The sequence below is a fragment of the Moschus berezovskii genome, chromosome 10, assembly GCF_049115385.1.
Source record: "Moschus berezovskii isolate FMDL1 chromosome 10, NW_MosBer_1.0, whole genome shotgun sequence".
In the NCBI taxonomy this organism is placed as follows: Eukaryota; Metazoa; Chordata; class Mammalia; order Artiodactyla; family Moschidae; genus Moschus; species Moschus berezovskii.
The window spans coordinates 33,545,263-33,570,259 of NC_142469.1; the positions used below are offsets into that span (position 1 = coordinate 33,545,263).

The 24,997-nt window shown below is 39.7% G+C and overlaps 1 protein-coding gene across 6 annotated transcripts in view; it reads right to left on the minus strand.

The window, feature by feature from the left end:
* The window catches only part of PKIB (cAMP-dependent protein kinase inhibitor beta), a 119,573-nt gene that overhangs the window by 84,600 nt on the left and 9,976 nt on the right, over positions 1-24,997 (minus strand). For 3 of the 6 annotated variants that reach the window (XM_055433207.2, XM_055433208.2, XM_088840578.1), the window contains exon 2: positions 8,968-9,066. The exons of 2 other annotated variants lie outside the window; for them this stretch is intronic. The gene's annotated coding sequence lies outside the window, so the exon portion shown is untranslated. Of the gene's footprint in view, positions 1-5,243; positions 5,319-8,967; positions 9,067-24,997 lie in introns of all 6 variants that reach the window. One more of the 6 variants, XM_088840579.1, reaches the window with a different exon arrangement.

Consider the following 24,997-nt stretch of genomic DNA (forward strand, 5'->3'; position numbering starts at 1 on the left):
ACCAGATGCCATGATCTTTGTTTTCTGAATGCTGAGCTTCAAGCCAACCTTTTCACTCTCCTCTTTCACTTTCATCAAGAGGCTTTTGAGTTCCTCTTCACTTTCTGCCATAAGGGTAGTGTCATCTGCATATCTGAGGTTATTGATATTTCTCCCAGCAATCTTGATTCCAGCCAGGACTAAATATTGGAATGGTTGCATAAACTTGTGGGTAACAGTATAAAATGGATTGGAACAATATGCACTAATTCATAGATACTTCTGAAAGGAGACTTAACTAATTGTACCATTTTATTTCTTTAAAAAGGAAGACTTCAAGCAAATGTGTCAATTCTGAGAGGTGGCAGTTGATTTTATGCTTTGTTCTTCTCCTTCTCAGCAATGTTTAAATGTCTCAATACGTAAGTTATACTAATAAAACACAGAACATGAACTACCAAAACAGAGTCTAAGGGTTAAGTGCAAAACTGGTGGGCCTCACTCCTTAGAGTCCTTCACTGCACTGTCTTCAAGGGAGCCCTTCCCACGTCAGTGTTCTCAACCATAGACCCAAGAATATTTTGTCTTCAGTGAGGAGTCAATCCCAACACTTCATCCCCAGCCCTCACCATTTCATGCATGAATCCCTGGTGCCACTCTCCTTCCTAGTGGTACCAAGCTTCTGGAACCATCTCAGGTACCAGAAGTAGCCCATTATAAAATTTCAGGCAGCCTTTCCTTTAATTCAATGTATCTTTCTCCGATTCCCATCCACTCAGCCTAGTTTTGCCTCCTCAATCATGCAAATGATTGGCCTCATATAACTGAAGAAAGTTAGCACATCCTACCTGAGGACCTTCCTAGAGCACTAAACATCAGTCACTCCTGATATGACGAACTTTGGGTCTCCTCACAGTCCCCTGGTCAGTTTTTCTCTGGATCTTTAGATCTCTAGATCCTGCAGTTCAAAAATCCTGGAGAACTGCAAAGTATCCTTAGCTCTGCATCCTCAGTGCCCACAAATGACACAGAGTAAATGGGGCAAGTGCTTAATAAACACTGAATGAAAGAACGGGAAAACGAGTTTTGCAAACAACTAAGCAGTAAATTCACTGCGGATGCTGATTGCAGCCAGGAAATTAAAAGACGCTTACTCCTTGGAAGGAAAGTTATGAACAACATAGATAGTATATTAAAAAGCAGAGACATTACTTTGTCAACAAAGGTCTGTCTAGTCAAGGCTATGGTTTTTCCCGTGGTCATGTATGGATGTGAGAGTTGGACTGTGAAGAAAGCTGATCGCTGAAGAATTGATGCTTTTGAACTGTGGTGCTGGAGAAGACTCTTGAGAGTCCCTTGGACTGCAAGGAGATCCAACTAGTCCATTCTAAAGGAGATCAATCCTGGGTGTTCATTGGAAGGACTGATGCTAAAGCTGAAACTGCAATACTTTGGCCACCTCATGTGACGAGTTGACTCACTGGAAAAGACTCTGATGCTGGGAAGGATTGGGGGCGGGAGGAGAAGGGGAGGACAGAGAATGAGATGGCTGGATGGCATCACCGACTCGATGGACATGAGTTTGAGTGAACTCCGGGAGTTGGTGATAGACAGGGAGGCCTGGCGTGCTGTGATTCATGGGGTCGCAGGGAGTCGGACACGACTGAGCGACTGAACTGAACTGAAGCAGTAAATGGCAATTATTTTGATCACTAACAATTAGTGCTAAAGTGTCAAAGACCACCACCTTTCTTTGTATATATTCCCCTTTCTTTCCTTTACAAGGGTGTCTGTTCGATTTATTTGTTGATGGTCTTATTTGTTTTGTTGCCCAGTTTTCCCTTCAAAAGTCATTGCTGTTTTTTTAAGTCTTCAAAGTTGACAGCCTGGCTAGCATGAAAATTCTTAAGATTTATCTCTTTATCTCTAGGGTGTGCTTGTTTGACAGTGTTCCTCTTATTTAACACAAAATGGCTAAGCTTCTCTTTTGCTTTTATTATTTATAACAAGAAAACACTTTATACATTTCTTTTGGCTATTCCAAACTTTTTTTCTGAGGATGGTCAATAATAAATAAACTAAGTATAGGGATTTCCCTGGTTGCCTAGTGGTTAGGACTCTGCAGGGCTCCCTGGTCAGGGAACTAAGATCCCACAAGCCATGTGGTATGTACAAAAGAAAAAACAAAGATAAACTAAGTGCATATCTACGAACAAATAAAGATATATGCTTAAACCAGTATTTTGTCTGGCAGGGTTATTAGAGCTTATCTTTAGATTCAAGCATTTCCAGGTATGTCTCATAAGCCAGCAGGATGGATCTGCCAAGGATATAACTTCCTGAGTACCTTAAAGTCCTTCTAGGGAGGACGTTGATGATGGCTGTTAGCCAACCCCCAATACCACTAAGCTTCCTGAGAAAAAGTCACCTATTAACAATCCCACCCCTTGATTCAGAGAGGGAAGAACCTCTTTAGAGTTGGTGGACAAAGACAGCTGAAGAAACAAACTTGATCCAGGAATAACAGTTGGGTTAGGATAGAGGAGAAGGGTAACAGAATGCAGAACAGCAGAAAATTTGAAGCTAGAAATGGAAAAGAACACCACGAGGGGAAGAGACGGGGCGGGGAGGGTCTGTCAGGTGAGGGGCCACCAGCAGAGAGGCATGGAACAGGAGGCATGACCTCAGGAGCAAACAGCAGTGACCAGGGACACCCAGAGGGATGGAACGTGAACAGAAAGACGAGGAAGCTGGTGTACCTGCCGTTTACTCTTCTCACAAGATATTGGGACTGGTCTGTCTGTGTGCACACAGTCATGTCTGACTCTTCGCAGCTGCATGGCCTGTAGCCCACCAGGCTCCTCTGTCCGTGGAATTTTCCACACATGGATACTTTAAGTGTTAGTTGCTCAGTCGTGTCCGACTCTCTGCGACCCCATGAATTGGAGCCCGTCGGGCTCCTCTGCCCATGGAATTCTCCAGGCAAGAATACTGGAGTGGGTTGCCATTTCCTTCTCCAGGGGATCTTCACCACCTAGGGATCAAACCTTGTTTTCCTGCATTTCAGGAAGATTCTTTACCATGTGAACCACCAGGGAAGAGCAAGAATACTTAAGTGGGTTGCCATTTCCTACTCCAGGGGATCCTCCCGACCCAGGATCTTCCCACATCTCCTGTGTCTCCTGCATTGGAGATAGACTCTTTACCACTGAGCCACTGGAATAGTCTATTTGGGGATTGGAGTCTAGAAATTTTTCTAATAGGGCCCAGCACAGAAAATGACTGCTTTGTTTATGTTAGTGTGAATTGACTATCACAGTCCAGGCTAATATCACCTGGAATATTTAAATTAAATCAAAGTTTTATTTTTCTTTTTTTCCTTGTTCATTGATCATAATACATTTTCTTTTCCCACTTGTCCTAAAGCCCCAGCATAGAAGGAACAAAGCTACTTTAAAGGGAGATAAAGGAATAACCTTTCTTGCACCATTCTCTACAATAAAACAGGAAATACTTCTCTCCATTTTATCCTTGTGTCACTCTCTGCAATTATCCACCACACAATTCAAGACAGAAAACTAGAATTATTTCACTTTTATTAGAGATAAAATGTTTTAACACATTGTAAAACTCCAGATATTACTCAATGATGTTGTAAATCACTTCTATTGAAATGAAATGCCCTGGCATATGTATGAATTAGAAAACTGTCTAGCTGAAAGTCCTTATTCTCTTGTATGCGACAATTCTAATTTAGCTGACCTTTTTAGGTGGAACAATCCTGACTTCTACGTCATTATCTGATCTCTAGAATTTCATCTTTGGAATTTGCTCTGTGCCTACAGCACAACAACAAATGAGCACTATTCCATGATGAGCTTTGCTTTATGAAGCCTCAAAACAGTAGTGCACTTGGGATATTAGTCAGCACCTGCTGATCTATTCATTCTATCCTGAAAAGAATTTTCATATCCAGTGCTAGGCATGCTGTTTGAGTCCCCTTTCTGCTTGTATGTAAAAAAAAGTTTTAATATGTCCCACAGTCAAGTCTATCAATCTCCAATTATGGTTTCTGCCTTTGATGTCATATTATGACCAGATTATGTTTGCCGATGTTTCAGTTATATCTCATTATGTTTCTTTTTCAGTTAATCTAATATTTATTTGAATTTCATATAAATAAAAGATTCAAGGCTACAATTTTTCCTAACAATAATTCACTATCAGGATTTTGTTCTTGTAATAATCATTACTTTATCTACCAACATGAAATGCAGTCTTCATTGTATGTTACCCTTGTATGCTTAAATCTGTTTGGAGAATTTTCAAGATGATTTAGCTTTTCCTAAGTCTTTATTTTAGTAAATAGTAACATACTGAAACACTGTCTTAGTAACAGTAATTTTATATGTTTTAATACTTGGAATTAGAAGTTCTTTTTCATTATTACTCTGTTTCAAAAATTTGCTTTTCCCAGTCTATTCATTCTTCCAGATGAATTTTAATAATCATTTTGCCAACTTTGCCCTAAAACTCTTTTTATGGTCCTATATGGAATAGCATTAATTTTATAAATTAATTTGGGAAAGCTAACATCATTACAATATTTATTATTCTCATCCAGGAATATAATATCAATCTCCATTACTGCTAATCTTATCTTGCATTTCTCAATCAAATGCTATTTTCTTCATTTAAGTTTTATACATTTCTATTATAGCTTACTCATAGATACATGATATTTCATTATTATTATTATAATGAAATTTTTCATCATATTTTCTATTTGTAGCTATTATAAAAAGGCAATTGACTTGTACATATTTATCCTCTGTATGGCCACTTAACTGAAGTTTCTTTTTCTAACAGCTTTTCAATTAATTTTCTTGGGATTTTTAGTAAAAAAAATTAATGTATATATACACGCTTTTAAGGAAAAAAGATGTCATCTCTCTGCCAATAACCATGAACTTTGAGAGGCAGTATATCATATGATTTAAAATTAAAGACTCATGAGTTAAGCTACTTGAGTGCTTATTTAGCTACACAACTTATTAGCTGTGTGATCATGGCCAAGTTACTTAGCATCTCTGGGTGTCAGCTTCCTAATTTGTAAAATGAAAATTACAGTAGTCAATATTCCCTAGAACTGCTATGAAAATTAAATGAGTTAATACTTGTAAATCATTTAGAACAGCTTCTAGCATATGCAATAAGAATTTTTTAAATGTTAGCTATTTTAAAAAATTATTGCATTGACTAACCTGGTGGCTCAGAGGTTAAAGCGTCTGCCTTCAATGCGGGAGACCCGGGTTTGATCCCTAGGTCGGGAAGATCCCCTGGAAAAGGAAACGGTAACCCACTCCAGTATTCTTGCCTGGAAAATCCCATGGACGGAGAAGCCTGGTAGGCTACAGTCCACAGGGTCGCAAAGAGTCGGACACGACTGAGCAAAGGAACGAACGGAACGGATAAAATGATGCTAATTAAATATAAGTGATGAAACAGGACATGTTGTAAGCATCTAACGTTTTTGTTTTTCCTGCTTTTCACATTTAAAAACAGCTTTCTATTCCTATGTTACTATATTTTATAAAGGTATGTTCTTAAAAGAACTATAGATGCATTTTATCAAGTGTCATTTGGAATCAGAAAGTGAAAAAAATCATAGTTTTATCCTTTAGTCTGTGACTATGAAATTATAATAAATTTCTCAATATTTAATCACTTGTACATTTCTAGAAGAAACATCATTTTGTTATATTATTCTATTTTGTTGATTTCTACATTACTATATTTAGTATTTCAGTGAATTTTTGTTATATTCTTTTTTGTATCACTTTTATTATTTTTTAAATTTTTTATTTTTAGTTAAATGCTCCTCACTAAATGAATCAGAAAAATGTTTCATCTCTTTTTTAGAGTTCATAGAATAAGGGATAATGTGTTCCTTAAAAATGTATATTTTCAACCATTAACTATAAATACCTGATGAAAACAAGATACTTTTTAGCTCATGCCAAATCTCCCTATCCAAGGTGGTCAAGGACATAGGCATAAGCATCAGACAAAATCAGGCTCAAATCCTAACTTCACCACCCACGAGCCAAATGTGTGCGCTTGGCAAAGTGCACTTTTTCACAAGGAATGACTATGCCTTCCTTACTTTCCCCACAGTCATTGTGAGGATTACACGCTGCTGCTGCTGCTGAGTCGCTTCAGCCGTGTCCGACTCTGTGCGACCCCATAGACGGCAGCCCACCAGGCTCCCCCGTCCCTGGGATTCTCCAGGCAAGAACACTGGAGTGGGTTGCCATTTCCTTCTCCAATGCGTGAAAGTGAAAAGTGAAAATGAAGTCACTCAGTCGTGTCTGACTCTTAGCAAATCCCATGTACTGCAGCCCACCAGGCTCCTCTGTCCGTGGGATTTTCCAGGCAAGAGTACTGGAGTGGGGTGTCATTGCCTTCTCCGAGGATTACATGAGATTATGTTTATAAGCCTCTACCCACTTCATTGCCTTTCTGAAAGGCAGAGGCACCAGAGATCAAATTGCCAACATCTGCTGGATCATGGAGAAAGCAAGAGAGTTCCAGAAAAACATCTATTTCTGCTTCATTGACTATGCCAAAGCCTTTGACTGTGTGGATCACAATAAACTGTGGAACATTCTGAAAGAGATGGGAATACCAGACCACCTGACCTGCCTCTTGAGAAACCTGTATGCAGGTCAGGAAGCAACAGTCAGAACTGTACATGGAACAACCGACTGGTTCCAAATAGGAAAAGGAGTGCGTCAAGGCTGTATATTGTCACCTTGCTTATTTAACGTATATGCAGAGTATATCATGAGGAACGCTGGGCTGGAAGTAGCACAAGCTGGAATCAAGATTGCTGGGAGAAATATCAATAATCTCAGATATGCAGATGACACCACCCTTATGGCAGAAAGTGAAGAGGAACTCAAAAGCCTCTTGATGAAAGTGAAAGAGGAGAGTGAAAAGGTTGGCTTGAAGCTCAACATTCAGAAAACAAAGATCATGGCATCTGGTCCCATCACTTCATGGGAAATAGATGGAAAAACAGTGGAAACAGGGTCAGACTTTATTTTTTTGGGCTCCAAAATCACTGCAGATGCTGATTGCAGCCAGGAAATTAAAAGATGCTTACTCCTTGGAAGGAAAGTTATGACCAACCTTGATAATATATTAAAAAGCAGAGACATTACTTTGCCAACAAAGGTCCGTCTAGTCAAGGCTATGGTTTTTCCCGTGGTTATGTATGGATGTGAGAGTTGGACTGTGAAGAAAGCTGAGCGCAGAAGAATTGATGCTTTTGAACTGTGGTGTTGGAGAAGACTCTGGAGAGTCCCTTGTATCGCAAGGAGATCCAACCAGTCCATTCTAAGGGAGATCGATCCTGGGTGTTCATTGGAAGGACTGATGCTAAAGCTGAAACTCCAATACTTTGGCCACCTCATGCAACGAGTTGACTCACTGGAAAAGACTCTTATTCTGGGAAAGGTTGAGGGCAGGAGGAGAAGGGGACGACCGAGAATGAGATGGCTGGATGGCATCACCAACTCTGTGGACATGAGTTTGAGTGAACTCCGGGAGTTGGTGATGGATAGGGAGGCCTGGCGTGCTGTGATTCATGGGGTCGCGGAGAGTCGGACACGACTGAGCGACTGAACTGAACTGACCCACTCCATCCACAATGAAGAGTCAATTATTTTACGTTAGTTTCAATTTTCCTTAAATACAAAATTAATGTTTATAAATGTACTTGCTGTTATATCTCAGTATGGAGATTCCAGTCGTTTATGTAGAAATATAATGCTGATAAAAATTTTTGTCATATTAGTTCTACCTTTTATTAAAGGTAGATTTCAATTTCCACTGACACAAACTGAAAATGTTGACATAAAAGTACTAAAAATGCTCAGATGACACAAGAAAATGAATCCACTGCTATTGTTTAAATGAAATCACAGCGGGTTAATAGGAAAGCTGTATTGCTTTTTAGAAACCCAGGCAATGAGCCCAAAGCAAATATAATGTCTTCCATTTTCCTGTTCCCTTGGAGCTCTGTTCTCATGGAATCCAAGAGTGGGAGGAGGCTTCCTGCAGTCTGAGACTTAGTCCATGGTCTCTGGTCTACCATCTTAACTGTATCAGGGGAGCAAATTTCTAACTCCCAGTGGGAAAACACTGCACTGAGATGAGAGAGGCCATCAGCAGCACACAGAAAACTGTTTCTCAAAAAGCATTTGAGATTTATGTCTACCAGTTAGTGTCATCAAAACTATTTCCTTCTATGTACTGATTATGAAGCTATCACTATGGTCTCTAGGGAGATCAGTATTAGAAGAGTGGTAAAAGGCTTCCCAGGTGGCACAATGGTAAAGAATCTGCCTGCCAATGCAGGAGACGCAAGAGATGGGGGTTTGATATCTGGGTCCTGGGTCTGGAAGACCCTCTGGAATAGAAAATGGCAACCCACTTCAGTATTCCTGCCTGGAAAATTCCATGGAAAGAGGAGCCTGGAGGGTTACAGTCCATGGGGTTGCAAAGAGTTGGACATGACTGAGCACACACACAAGTTTATAGGTAATATTATACATTTTTCTTCTGTTCTAAACGATACAAAATTTAAAACTTTATTTTGGTGGGCTAGCTGCCTCTGTTAGGTACAATTTAGATAAACACAGCTAAGAATGTAAATATCACACCAAGCTTAGTCTGTGTACTAATCACTGGTCCCTGGCAGACACTGGATGGAAATGTGTAGCTCAAGTTCTCCACATGCATGCTATTAATTTGACATTAACAATAGACTCTATCAAGCTTCCATTTAACCATATTGATTTGTTTTCTGAAATAAAGACCTCCCACTTTACTTTTCCTTTGCTTTCCTCTGGATCTATAGCAACAAAGACATTTTCAGGGACACCCTCAATAGCAGGATTGATGGATCAAAAGCATACCCACCTCTATCTTTTCTGCCCCCTGTGTGGCCTCAATAACTTGATGGTTTCCAGCTCCCCCCAGATTTCTCTTGATTGAATGCCTTTTCAGTATACCATGACCCTTGAAGGAAACAAAGGGGAAAAAAAGATGTATTAAGATAAACATCCTTTGTTCCTTGTCTGTTTTGGAAAAGAACAAATGGTTCCTTGGGCAATAACATCTAATTTAATGACAAAATGACACACAATTTTAAAAATAATGTTCATTGCTATTTTTTCATTCCTCATCCTGACTTCTTTTATTCGTTTCTGACTTACAATAAGAGCAGGATAAATTTCCTTGAGTAAGCAGCTCAACACTCTCTTATCATTTTGTTTCCTTTTTAAAAAACTTTTTTGTCATTATTATTTTGTCACCTATTCAAACCCTCAATTGTATTTGGATCAACTTTTCTTGTGTTTTGTCCCAAGATCGTGTGATGTGAACAGTCGGAGACATACCAACTAAATAGTAAAATCAACAATAGAGCAAAATACATTGTTTTCTTCAGCTTTTCAACTTTCCACTGAAAACAGTTTCACTAGCTGAGTGACAGCCTTTCTCAGATGTGTGACTTTAAAAGCCATACATCCCTGTAGTTCATCTTCGAATTTCAATGCCAAGGAGCAAGGACATTGTTTTCCTCAATTATGTAATACAGTGATTGGAATCCTGGAAGAGAAAATCCACCCAATAAAACCTGGCCCACACATAATGCCTCAGCATCAAAGGGTAACTTGAAATTTTGCTATGAATAGGCATCTGATACACTGGCATGGTTTCCTTGTTCCTATCCTTTTAGGTATTTCTATATCAAAAGCCCCCATTTTAAAACTAATAATATAGAAAACTGAGTTTTCTCATTATTATTTTCATTTCCATAGACACTTCCAACCGAGGTGGGTACTACCAATCACTGGGTAAACCAGGCTCCCTTTCACTCAGTCTACATATTTGAGCAGACTCATGGTAAGTGCTTAGCTGTCCTAGATGAGAGAGCCATGTTTCATGTTATGGAGATCATCTCTTCCTTCTTCTATAAAGCATGGAGCCAGAAAACATCAATATTCCTATGCTTGTATGTGCTAACTTTACTAGGGTCATTCAGAGTAAGAGAGTCCAGTCCTGTTTGCTATTTTCTTCTTTCCTTTCTAATAAGCCACCAAATTCTGTCTACCCAGGTTCATAATTGTCCGCAAACTCACTCTTCCTTTCAATTCCATTCCCACAGGCACCATCTAACTCCACTCTCCTCACCCACACCTGCCTCCACCTCAATGATTCTTATAGACATTACACCTCTCACTAGTTTTCCCAGTTTGAAAAATGCTCCTTCCAGTCCATATTCCACAGACCACTCACGTTGGGACAGTAACTGAATTTGTAATTTGTGTAAAACCTAGGAATTCTACGTGGTAGTAATATTTTACCATGATGCTCAAATAAAGTCTTTTTCTCCAAATACCAACAGCATCATGCTAGCCACCTTTCAAGCTCATTTGCAAATAATTTCATTACTTTTCTCTTTCCTCTGCTTCCCACATTTCCTCACAGCTTACAAGTAAGTCAGTAAAAGAAAATCCTCAGGGCTTGTAACATCAAGGCAGAAATACTCAAGTCAGTTCTAGCTCCAGTTCACCCCTGTATCAGATGCTGACTTTGAAGACTCATCTTTTTTCACAGGTAAATGACAGAGCCTTGTTTATCGAATGGGGATGAAAATATTTACACTGCTTATCTCTCCAGGCTGTTCTGGGAATCAAGGAAGATCATAGACGATAAAACACAAATACACAAAGCTATTTTATTACCCTCCCTGAAGTCCTGTGTAATAAAAAATGTGCTTCTTGTATTTAACACCAGATTTGATTTGGGATCCTAAAAAGGTAGCTGTGATCACACTCCCAAGTCTTACAGCTTCCTTTTGGGACTATGATGTTCTGAAGAGTTTTGTTTTGGCTTCCAAAGGAAAAACAAAACACGAAAGGAATCGTATATTTGCCTTCCGAAGACATATGAATTGAAAAGGGAACTAAAAGGAACTCAAAACTATGAGAAATCTTAACTGGCTGAAACTGCTATTTAATAAACCCAACTGTCATTTGTGCCACAAATGTTAATACAATCTCTAAAATCCAGCTAAATCCTCCAGATATTACTGCACACTTTGCAACAGGTAATACCACCCCATTCCCTATCCCTGCATTGTAGGTTTTGACTTGTGGAGGATGGAGAATAGATGTTTGTTCAGCTTCTAAGGGGGAAATAAAAATATCAACCCAAATATCACTTCATGTATAAGCAGTACTGTGGCCTCCGTTTAGTGAGGTTTTACTTTAGACTTTAAAAAAAAAAAAGGAACATATTTGAACTCATTCATCTAAACAAACCAACGAAAGTGTAGATATTAAGTGCAGAAAGAAAAGAACAGAATGATAGGAATAAAGTCCACGGCTGTGTTTTCTTAAAAACCAATGAGACGAATGTTAATCAGAGTTCACAAAGTTCAAATTTTTCTTTAAACTGCACAGGCATAATCAAGTAAAGAAACACAACCTTCAATAATTATTTTATTATATAATTATTTTATTTTAAAACTATTGTCCCAGAAGGAACGGCCTCTTGAATCCACAGAGTGTTGAGGTGGGGAGCCCCCAACCACGTCAGATTCGTTTCACATATGCTAATATACATGTTTCAGTGGCATTCTCCCAGAACTATAAAGGTGGCATAGAAATACAAGAAACCATTCTTAAGTAATCTTTTAAAACTTTGAACAGAGTTACAGATTTTACCATTTGTGATAAACTGGTATATATAATTTAACCAGAACCAAAAGAAAATTAGTATTGTGTGAATTCTGAAGCACTTTCAACATGTTGTAGGAATAATGTGGACTTTCTTGAGTTTTACACATTCATCAGTGAATGGTCTGTATCTCGTGCCTTTGTTGGCTTTCTGTGAGCTATAGTTTCTGGGAAGTGAGCAGCTCTCATTCCTGCAACTCTTGTAACCCAGTCATTCGTGTGCCTCCTTCATGAGGATTCAATACAGCTGTGGTGCTGTTATCCCTCTGATAGGAACTCTAACTCTGTGTAAAGTCCCAAAGGTCTGTTACTTATTTTTATTTTATATTGTACTATATTTCATTTACAGTGTTGTGTTTGTTTCAGGTGTATAGCAAAGTGATACAGTCATATATATATATATGAATTAACAAAACCAGTTCCCATCTTCTGATGGATGCTCATGGTTTATAACATAAATGGCATTATTCTGAGAGAGGGATAACTTAGGTATGGCATTGGGTTTTTTTTTCTTTTTGCAGCCTAAGGCAGTTGTAAAATAATGTAGCTTTTTATAACTGTGTATTCTATCGTATTTTTTCACTGGTGAAATTTTAACTGTTAATGTTTTGGGCATTGTGCTTTGTACCATTTATTATATAAAAATTAAAAATAAATAAATAAAATAAAACTATTGTCCCATATTAAGAAGGTAAGTTTGTTCACTTATTCACCCAGATATTCAAAAACCAATATTTACTGATTAGACTTTCTAAGTGTCCCGGCTGTTCACTGGAAGGACTGATGCTAAAGCTGAAACTCCAATACTTTGGCCACCTCATGCAACGAGTTGACTCACTGGAAAAGACTCTGATGCTGGGAGGGATTGGGGGCAGGAGGAGAAGGGGACAACAGAGGATGAGATGGCTGGATGGCATCACCGACTCGATGGACATGAGTTTGAGTAGACACCATGAGTTGGTGATGGATAGGGAGGCCTGACGTGCTGCGATTCATGGGGTCGCAGAGTCGGACGTGACTGAGTGACTGAAGTGCATGCATGCTAAGTCACTTCAGTAATGTCCAACTTTTTGCAACCCTATGGACTGTAGCCCACCAGGCTCCTCTGTCCATGGGATTGTCCAGGCAAGAATACTGGAGTGGGTTGCCATTTCCTTCTCCAGGGGATTCTTCCTAAACCAGGGATCGAACCCATGTCTCTGGGGTCTCCGGCATGGGCAGGTGGGTTCTTTACCACTAGAGCTACCTGGAAAGTCCAGACTTTGTACAAGTTGTGATAAAATATGCTGGTCTGAATGCCTTGGCCACATAGAGCTAGCAACAAATACCAAAAAAAATGCACAAATAGGCCCTATTAAAAACTTCTTGGTCCTTCTGCCCAGAATTCAGGTCATACCCCTGTGCTCTCATGAGTAGGCTCTGAGCTTCCTTAAAAGCCAACTCAAGGTTGCTGCTTTGGTAAAGCTCTTTGGAACTGCTCGAGTTTCTTCTGAGTCATAACCCCTGCCCCTAAATCACTTTGTTCATAACTCTCTGATGCACTTATCATGGTCGACTTCTCATGACGGCTCTGTGCTTGTCTGTCTCTCTTAGCAGCCTGTGAACATCTTGAATGGCAATGTTTTATTCATCCATCCACAGCACTTGGTATTTTGTCTCTAGCATTTTCAGATATTCCATATCATGGTCCTCTCACCTTTTGTAAGAGCTGAAATACACTTATATTTGCTAAGTCACTACAGTCGTGTTTGACTTTTTACGACCCTATGGACTGTAGCCCGTCAGGCTCCTCTGTCCATGGGATTCTCCAGGCAAGAAAACTGCAGTGGGTTGCCATGCCTTTCTCCAGGGGATGTTTCTGGCCCAGGGATAAAAACGCATCTCTTATGTCTCTTACATTGGCAGGCGGCTTCTTAACCACTAGCACCCCCTGGTAAGCCCATTGATAAAAGTGATCACTAAATTAGCATTACAGTATTCTCTTCAAATTTCTTTACATATTCTTAAGTTTCCCTCTTTTAACCCTTAGACTAGTATCTTCTAATTTTTCCTACTGTATATGCTTGATTTCTACAACTGCAATAGTTTTTAAACTACCCTACTAACCAGATCCTTGGCAACTGCTACATTTTCAAAACTTTTAATAGCTATTGTATGTACATAAAATCACAAATAACCTGTTTTATCCATTCTGTCATTCATTAAATACTGCTATCTGCTGCTGCTGCTGCTAAGTCACTTCAGTCGTGTCCGACTCTGTGTGACCCCATAGACGGAAGCCCACCAGGTTCCCCCATGTGGTAAATCTTCCCTCATAGCTCAGTCAATAAAGAATCTGCCTGCAATGCAGGAGACCTGGGTTCAATCCCTGGATCAGGAGGATCCGGTGGAGAAGAAAATGGCAACCCACTCCAGTATTTTTGTCTGGAGAATCCCATGGACAGAGGAGCCTGGCAGGCTATAGTCCATGGGGTCGCAAGAGGTGGACATTACTTAGCAACTAAACCACTACTATGTGGTAGGTGCCACAGAGAAAACAAAGACCCTGTTTCCGGGGACTCAGGGTTGCAGCTACAGCAGTTGATAAGAAATATACACAAATGACCAACATCAAAAATTTACCTGTGTCATATCTCTAATCTATCTAAAATTTTTAATTCAAAAATTTCTGAATGAAGCCTCAGTAGCTAAAGAATGAATTAAGAGGAACTGATGAAAATGACGTAAGAATCAGAAATACATTCATGTTTCAGATTCAATTAGCACAGTTAAACATCCTGTTTCCTAAAAGGTTCAAATTAATATAATAACCATAGGCAAAGTAAAATCAGGTTTTCTAATTTAAAATATAATACCTATACTGTCATATTGTTTTTATATAACAATTTGGCAAAGCTGAACAAGAATCTTTAAAATGCTGAGCAACTTTGACCACACAATCCCACTGTGAAACTGCCTTGACCCTTCAGGTCCCTAGGATAACCCTCGTTTTGTTTGTGTTGCTGCTAGGAGAGGAGATAAAAAAGATTTCAACATTAATAAATACCTGTTCTATGTCATGAGTCTTGCTAGACACTTTGCATTTATTCTACTTTATTATCACAATTAACCTTTTATTCCAAAAAAGAAAAACAGACCTTTTTCAAAGCTTAGAGATGGTGATACCTCTCTAACGTCACACAGGTAATAAATCACAGAGGCAGGGTTCATATTCAGCCCTGTCTGACTAGAAAACCTGTAACTGATCCACTATGCATCACTGCTGAAAATATTCCTGGACTGTTAACCTAGCTTTTACATACAACTTTCCCCCTGTATTATTTTTCTCATGACTAAAAGGCAGTTCCTTGATGCTTCTTATCGCAAACCTCTAAGAAATATGACTTTTTTGGAGAAACGGTCACTTACTCATTTCCTCTATTTTTTAACCATTTCCTCTTCCTTCACATCTCACATACCAACTAAAATATATCTCACATTTCATCCTGAAGAGAAACCACCTCAGTGCAAAATGCTTACTAAATTTATTTTGTATATCCACTGAATTTGAATGGATATAAAAAAGTTTGATTTAAAAGGCTTCTGACTATGGACTCTATAGGCCCAAACAATAAATTAAAAAAATTTAATTATGTAAAAGATTTCATAGTTTTCAGTATTTTGCATTCTCTCATTATATCATTATAACCTAAAAACAGTTTGTTGTGAATATTGCTTCATGCTGCCCTCATGAAATAATACAGAGCTCAAAATACAGCATTATGATTGAGAAGCGTCATGATTCTGAAGACAGACTTTCTGATTATAAATCTTTTGTGTGCATATTTGTCCTGGTTATTTGACCTTTCTGATCAGGCCTAGACTTCTCCGTGTGTAAAACATCCATAATAATACGACCTCTCACATACAGTTGTTGGGAAAGTTAAATGACATGCTTAATTGATATATAGGGGCTTTCCAGATGGCGCTAGTGGCAAAGAACCCGCCTGACAATGCAGGAAATGTAAGGGACATGGGTTCAATCCCTGGGTCAGGAAGATCCCCTGGAGAAGATTACCAAGACTACCCACTCCAGTATTCTTGCCTGGAGAATCCCACGGACAGAGGAGCCTGGCAGGCTACAGTCCATGGGGTCGCAAAGAGTCAACATGACAGAAGTGACTTAGCATTCATAGCACATGATCTATATGGAACAGTACCTGGCATATACTGGGCTTAATATGCTTTAGATTCATTAAAACTCTTATATAACAAAGAAAAATAGAATGCGTCTGTGAATGATACACATGATAAAAAGTAAAAAGTTCACTTTTACATGTTAAGTAGCTTTAAAAAGAAGGCATCTTAAAAACATTTTAAACTTGCTATCACTATTTATATACTGTCTCAGGTGTACTCTGATTGAATGGCTTAGACACATTAGTGTGTGGACGTGTGCGAAACAAAAATCTGTGTGCACTTCTTGAGAGGAATTTTTAAGTTTTTAAGTACTTTTTTCAAAAAGAATATAGGTCCCTTAAAGAGTGCAGACCCCAATGCCAACAAACACATCTCCTCCTCTGTACCCAAAGGCCTGCTTCCTAAAACCTTTACAGGCAAACAGTTACAGCACACGGCCAGAAATTCTGAATAAAAAAAACGGGAAAAGAGAGGGAGATAAGAAAGGTTCACATCGCTTCTCTCTAGCTGGTCAGCGTTATTTCTCAGAGATGGATGTTCATTCCTCCATTCACACTTTAGCCTTCCATGTAACTGTGTGTTATTCCAAAACACTGAAAGAGCTCAATTTTTGGCCTTTAATATATGTTTCTGGATCCTCAGGGAAAGGTTTACTCAATACAGGCAATTTTAAGTCCTAAAATCAGAACTTACCCTTCTTACAAGAATTAATTAGTTTCAGCTATGAGCTCTCCTGAAGAGTCATTTAAGCATGGTGTCAAATACTAAAAAATAAAGTCTTATGTGGTCCTGGTGAAGTATCTTCTGACTTTTCTATACAAAGAGAAAATTCAAAGCAGTATCTCAAATAACAGTAGCAAGTCCTTGCAATGATATTGAATCAAATACTTCGCCATGCAGGCCCACTTGACCACACAGGAGTTAACTTGCTGGTTTTTCTCAATTGTAAATATTTGCTTTGGCTAAATAACGTTAATAGGGCAAGTTACATATTCCATGAGGCATTAAAAAAAAAATTACTTGCCATTGACCCAGAAAACTGACATTGCAACGAAGTCTGAAGGAGAAAGAAACTGGAATGAATGTATCTGAAAAGAGAACTCTGGCTGTCACAGCCACCTGCCTTGCTCCAAGTTCATGTTTAATTAAATTTACATTAATAATTCCATAAACTGTTTGCATGTTCATACAACATGAGTATCATCTTTGATTGTAAGGTTAAATACTTACTGCTAACAACACTTGCGCCTCGGAGGGAGGCTCGGCCCCCTGCCAGACTGTACTGCTTTTCCCATGGGGATGGGCCACCACTACTGTACTACTCCGTGGGGGATGAGACAACACTAGCAGCCCCTTGGTTGCTCAGCAACAACCCCTTATGACTGCTCCTCTTGGACTGCTAGGCAACAGGGCTGAGTCTGACCCACCTACTCCCAGCAGCACACTGCCTCTCCAGAGGGCTGGGTTAGCAGAAGGCTAGGGGCCCTAAGTGACTAGTTACATAATCTAAACACATTTCTCTGGATGCTCCCCAACTAAATAAAAATCAGAGCAGAGTTAGCTCCTACCCTGAAGGGTACCCTTGAACGTATCTTTAATTTAAACTCTATCTTTGAATCTTTAGAGAAGCTGACAGAAAACTAATGCATTAGAGCCCAAATCTGTGGCCAAAAAAAAGCCTGCGGGAAAAAAGAATAAAACCACACACACATAAAGGAGGCCATTCCTCTTTAAATCACGTTCAAAAATATGACTTTCAAACCTTTTACAAATTTCAAAAGATTTTACTAAAAGATTTGCATGTTTTCTGTTAACAGATCCCCCCCCCCGAAATGGAGAAAACATACACTTTTACAGTATGTTTATTCCTAAAATAGCTTAACACATAGCTCCAAGGACAGCAATTTCTAAGAAAGATCTTCATTTGTATCTACACCTTAACCCACATGTATGTCCTTTTTAGTTCTAAGCTTTTAACAAATCTATACTAGGCATTTTTCCATCTATATCTGACCTACCTCTTAGGACAAAGGCAATGATTCAGTCAGTCAACTGAAAATCTTGCCCACACACGGAAACAGGAGTCTGGCCTCACTCCTATCTCCTCTACCGTCACTGAGCTCTCTGTTGCGGAAAAAGAGGTGTGTGCTCCAGGAGACATGGACTCACAGTCAGTGTCTGCTGTCGTTCAGTCGATAAGTCCTGTGCGACTGACCCTCTGTGATCGCGTGAACTGCAGCACGTTTGGCTACCCTGTCCTTCACTATCTCCCGGAGTTTGCTCAAATTCATGTCCACTGAGTCCATGAAGCCATCTAACCATCTCATCCTCTGTCATCCCCTTCTCCTCCTGCCCTCAATCTCTCCCAGCATCAGGGTCTTTTCCAATGAGTTGGCTCTTTACAACAGGTGGCCAAAGTATTGGAGCTTCAGCTTCAACATAAGTCTTTCCAATAAATATTCAAGGCTGATTTCCTTTAGGACTGATTAGTTTGATCTTCTTGCAGTCCAAGGGACTCTTCAAAGTCTTCTCCAGCACCACAATTTGAAAGCATCAATTCTTTGGTGTTCAGCCTTCTTTACGATCCAACTCTGACATCTGTACATGTCTACTGGAAAACCCATAGCTCTGACTATCAGACCTTTGTTGGCAAAGTGGTGTCTCTGATTTTTATACACTGTCTATTGTGCTAGTAGTAAAGAACTCACCTCCCATTGCAGAAAATGGAAGAGACACAGGTTCAATCCCTGGGTCGGGAAGATCCCCTGGAGAAGGGCATGGCAAACCACTCCAGTATCCTTGCACGGAGAATCCCATGGACAGAGAAGCCTGGGAAGCTACGGAGTCCATCGCATCGCAAAGAATCAGACACTACTGATTAGCATCAGTGACTTAGCATGCATGCAACTTTGTCACAGCTTTCCTTTCAAGGAGCAAGTGTCTTTTAATTTCATGGTTGCAGTTACCATCCGCAGTGATTCTGGATCCCAAGAAAAGAAAATCTGTCACTGTTTCCACTTTTTCTCCTTCTGTTTGCCATGAAGTGATGGGTCCGGATGCCATAACCTTAGTTTTTTGAATGTTGAGCTTCAAGCCAGCTTTTTCACTCTCCTGATTCACTTTCATCAAGAGGTTCTTTAGCTCCTCTTCACTTTCTGCCACTAAAGTGGGATCATCTGTATATCAGAGGTTGTTGATATTTCTCCTAGTAATCTTGATACTAGCTTGTGATTCATCCAACCCAGCATTTCACAACATGTACTCTGCATATAAGTTAAATAAGCAGGGTTACAGTATACAGCCTTGACATACTTCTTTCCCAATTTGGAACCATTCGTTGTTCCCTGTCCGGTTCTAACTGTTGCCTCTTGACCTGTACACAGGTTTCTCAGGAGGCAGGTTAAGGTAGTCTGGTATTCCCATCTCTTTAAGAATTGTCCAATTTGTTGTGATCCACACAGCCAAAGGGTTTAGCATTAACTCAATGAAGCAGAAATAGGTGTTTTTCTGAAATTCCCTTGCTTTCTCTATGATCCAACAAATGTTGGCAATTTGATCTCTAGTTCCTCTGCCTTTTCTAAACCCAGCTTGTACATCTGGAAGTTCTCACTTCATATACTGCTAAACCCTAGCTTGAAGGATTTTTATCATAACCTTGCTAGCATGTGAAATGAGTGCAACTGTATGGTAGTTTGAACATTCTTTGGTATTGACCTTCTTTAGGATTAGAATGAAAACTGACCTTTTCCAGTCCTGTGGCCACTGCTGAGTTTTCCAAATTTGCTGGCATATTGAGTGCAGCACTGTAACAGCATCATCTTTTAGGATTTTAAACAGCTCAGCTGGAATTCTATCACCTCCACTAGCTTTGTTCATAGTGATGCTTCGTAAGGCCCACTTGACCTCACACTCCAGGATGTCTGGTTTTAGGTGAAAGAACACACTATTGTGGTTATCTGGGTCATTAAGACCACTTTTGTATAGTTCTTCTGTGTATTCTTGGCACCTCTTCTTAATCTCTTTTGCTTTTGTTAAGTGATTACCATTTCTGTCCTTTATCATGCCCATCCTTGCATGAAATGTTCCCTTGATAGCTCCAATTTTCTTGAAGAGATCTCTAGTCTTTCCCATTCTCTTGTTTTCCTCTATTTCTTTGCATTGTTCACTTAAGAACGCTTTCTATATCGCCTTGCTATTCTCTAGAATTCTGCATTCAGTTGGGTATGTCTTTCCCTTTCTTCCTTGCCTTTTACTTCTCTTCTTTTCTCAACTATTTGTAAAGTCTCCTCAGACACTTTGCCTTGCTACATTTCTTTTCCTTTGGGAAAATACGATTATACTGCTCTACTTATTCAAAACCTTCAGTCAAGTCCAGGCAATTTATCGCAAAATGCAATGTACTTGTGAATATACTTCCTTTTGAACTTCCAGCCATATCTGCAACTGTCCAGTATATTGATTTAATTATAGTTCCCTAAAGCTGAAACTCCAATACTTTAGCCACCTCATGCGACAAGTTGACTCACTGGAAAAGAGTCTGATGCTAGGAGGGATTGGGGGTGGGAGGAGACGGGGACGACAGAGAATGAGATTTCTGGATGGCATCACCGACTCGATGGACATGAGTTTGAGTGAACTCCGGGAGTTGGTGATGGACAGGGAGGCCTGGCGTGCTGTGATTCATGGGGTCGCAAAGAGTCGGACACGACTGAGCGACTGAACTGAACTGAACTGAACTGAAATATATCACACATTTTAAGCCTCCTTCTTCCTAGAACACATTCCTCTTTGCCTGGCAAACTAGTGTTTACCTTCCAATATCTCAAAATACCATCACCTCCTCTGAGAAACTGCCCCTGGCTTTAGAATTTCTTATAGTTGTCTCTGAGCATCTTCTCCTTGATTCACACTGTTGTAATGGCATTAGGCACACTGTTTCACAATAATTGACTTACTTAACATCAATCCTGTGTTCTTTAATAGCAAGGACCTTGTTCTGTTCAACTTGGTCTCCTTGGTGCCTGGGATAATCTTTAGCATTAAGGAGCTGTTTATGCTATAGCTTTATTAATAACTAGAGGACAAAACTCCTAGGTAAAATTGCAAAATACATGCAGATTGGGCATTTTTAACCTCTTAATTAACCAGGGATGAGTAATAAAAAAATTTGCCCCAAAACTTAGTCTCCTGACTTCTGAGTTGGTCCTCTAAATTATGATGAGTCATTAAGGGCAAATAAGTAGATGCTTCTGAAATGATCCAATCCATCTAGTAACACAGCTAAAATAATCAGATTTCTTGTGCTCCTTTTATTAAAATCATAATAACATGAAATTTAAGAGAGATATGTGGTCTGTTAACCAAAATCACTAAAAGGTGGTCTAGAGCTGGTCTCAGGGAGATAATTTCCTATTTAGATCAGCAACTCTTAAAGCAGTTTCTGCAGAAATCTCAGTGCAAGCAAAGTAGGAAAGAGAATAGAGGACTAGCAGTTGCTCAGTCGTATCCGACTCTTTGCAACCCCATGGACTGTAGACCACCAGGCTCCTCTGTCCATGGGGATTCTCCAGGCAAGAATACTGGAGTGGATTGCCACTTCCTTCTCCAAAAGAGAGTAGAAAAGAAACTAAATTAGAGCTAAGTAAAAAGGCAAGAAAAAGCTACCCTAATTTTAAAACCTCCTAAATAATACTTCACAAAACAGCATTTAGTCAACATCTGCAAAGCACTAATTAAAAAAAAAAAAAAAGGAACATGAGCAAACAATAAAAATAAGTCCACAAATGCAGCAGCCAAACGCAATATTATGAAGCCACTCAACCTCTTACCTCACCACTCCAGAAGCTAAAGATATAATTCTCCATTTTCAAATATACCAATGCTTTTCCTATGTTTTAAAGTTCACACATATGTTTACACAAGACACTACTAAATGGATATTAGCAGTAATGTGATTGCCTAAATGAACTCATGCAACACAAATTCTAATTCAAGGAAATCTGAATTTTTAGCTTATCTTTGTTAAGCTGAGAGGGAATTCTTAGTCTGTTATAAGCTTGTGAGTTCTAAAGACCTTTAAGTCTGTGTATCCTCAAAACTACAAAAACTGCACCCTTGGAAAAGGTAGAATGTACTCATAACCATATGATAAATTCTGTTTATCAAAGTATTACTTGACACTATATATTTAAAGCACATTCAGATACTACAACAAAATAAATACATTATAAAGTAGAGTGCACGATATATATTTAAGATGAATATGAAATTTCAAACTCTGTACTTTTCTACAGAGTACATTGAGTTATACCTATAGATTTTGGGGAATTCTTTGGTGGAAAAGAGTAAGAAGCCTTACTCTTGGGGATTCCCTCCTAGGTGCCGAAGAAAAGATTACTTTCATGTAAAAATATATATTATCGCCTTGGTTCTAGCCTACCACAACCACTAAACTCAAAAAGTGCTGCCCTCCTTGGACATACCATTACTTTGTTTATTGCAACTTAACCTTCATAATATTTTTTTTAAGAAAAATTATTTTTCTCTCCAATAGTCCTGAATCTATCTGTGGGATAGCTCACAGAACCAACCTAAATTCCTATATATATAAGACAGTCCTTCAACAAACATAATGGTCACGAGAAATGGAGATGTACTGGATGCCAGGAAATGTGCTGAGTATTTGACAATCACTAATCAAAAAATCTGCTGGCATATTGAGTGCAGCACTTTCACAGCATCATCTTTCAAGACTTGAAATAGCTCAACTGGAATTCCATCACCTCCACTAGCTTTGTTCGTAGTGATGCTTTCTAAGGCCCACTTGACTTCACATTCCAAGATGTCTGGCTCTAGCACAGGACTGGAAGAGGTCAGTCTTCATTCCAATCCCAAAGAAAGGCAATGCCAAAGAATGCTCAAACTACCGCACAATTGCACTCATCTCACACGCTAGTAAAGTCATGCTCAAAATTCTCCAAGCCAGGCTTCAGCAGTATGTAAACCGTGAACTCCCAGATGTTCAAGCAGGTTTTAGAAAAGGCAGAGGCACCAGAGATCAAATTGCCAACATCCGCTGGATCATGGAGAAAGCAAGAGAGTTTCAGAAAAACATCTATTTCTGCTTCATTGACTATGCCAAAGCCTTTGACTGTGTGGATCACAATAAACTGTGGAACATTCTGAAAGAGATGGGAATCCCAGACCACCTGACCTGCCTCTTGAGAAACCTGTATGCAGGTCAGGAAGCAACAGTTAGAACCGGTCATGGAACAACAGACTGGTTCCAAATAGGAAAAGGTGTACGTCAAGGTTGTATATTGTCACCTTGCTTAGTTAACTTATATGCAGAGTACATCATGAGGAATGCTGGGCTGGAAGAAGCACAAGCTGGAATCAAGATTGCTGGGAGAAATATCAGTAACCTCAGATATGCAGATGACACTACCCTTATGGCAGAAAGTGAAGAGGAACTCAAAAGCCTCTTGATGAAAGTGAAAGAGGAGAGTGAAAAGGTTGGCTTGAAGCTCAACATTCAGAAAACAAAGATCATGGCATCTGGTCCCATCACTTCATGGGAAATAGATGGAAAAACAGTGGAAACAGGGTCAGACTTTGTTTTTTTGGGCTCCAAAATCACTGCAGATGCTGATTGCAGCCATGAAATTAAAAGACGCTTGCTCCTTGGAAGGAAAGTTATGACCAACCTTGATAGTATATTAGAAAGCAGAGACATTACTTTGCCAACAAAGGTCCGTCTAGTCAAGGCAATGGTTTTTCCCGTGGTCATGTATGGATGTGAGAGTTGGACTGTGAAGAAAGCTGATCGCTGAAGAATCGATGCTTTTGAACTGTGGTGTTGGAGAAGACTCTTGAGAGTCCCTTATACTGCAAGGAGATCCAACCAGTCCATTCTAAAGGAGATCAATCCTGGATGTTCATTGGAGGGACTGATGATAAAACTGAAACTCCAATACTCTGGCCACCTCATGCGACGAGTTGACTCACTGGAAAAGATTCTGATGCTGGGAAAGGTTGGGGGCGGGAGGAGAAGGGGACGACGGAGAATGAGATGGCTGGATGGCATCACCGACTCTGTGGACATGAGTTTGAGTGTACTCCGGGAGTTGGTGATGGACAGGGAGGCCTGGCGTGCTGTGATTCATGGGGTCGCGGAGAGTCGGACACGACTGAGCGACTGAACTGAACTGAATCAAAAAATAAAACTACAGGCAAATAGTACCATTTTTATGTTACAAAAATGAAGTAGAAGAAAAGGAGGAGAGGTGTGGAGGGGAAAGGGAGGAGGGTGGGAAAGGAAACAGGCTACAAAGAGGCTAGCAACTTTCCCGGAATTAAATGGCTAGTTAGGAGCTGAGCTGAGATCTACCTCCAAAGCTTGTGCTTGTTTATCTTTCTTAACACATCATGTTATACTATATGTTCACGCCCACCTTCCCAGGCGTTCATTTCTCCTAAAGAAATATCTCCATTTTATGACTATTCCTTCTATCACTTCTGCAATAACAGACCATCCTGACTAATCTAAGTGCATGTGTATTTATTTGTAAGAGTAATCTCCCCAGATAGTATATTAAAAAGCAGAGACATTACTTTGCCAACAAAGGTCCGTGTAGTCAAGGCTATGGTTTTTCCCGTGGTCATGTATGGATGTGAGAGTTGGACTGTAAAGAAAGCTGATCGCCGAAGAATTGATGCTTTTGAACTGTGGTGCTGGAGAAGACTCTTGAGAGTCCCTTGGACTGCAAGGAGATCCAACCAGTCCATTCTAGAGGAGATCAATCCTGGGTGTTCATTGGAAGGACTGATGCTAAAACTGAAACTGTAATACTTTGGCCACCTCATGCGACGAGTTGACTCACTGGAAAAGACTCTGATGCTAGGAAAGGTTGGGGGCAGGAGGAGAAGGGGACAACAGAGAATGAGATGGCTGGATGGCATCACTGACTCTGCAGACATGAGTTTGAATGAACTCCGGGAGTTGGTGATGGACAGGGAGGCCTGGC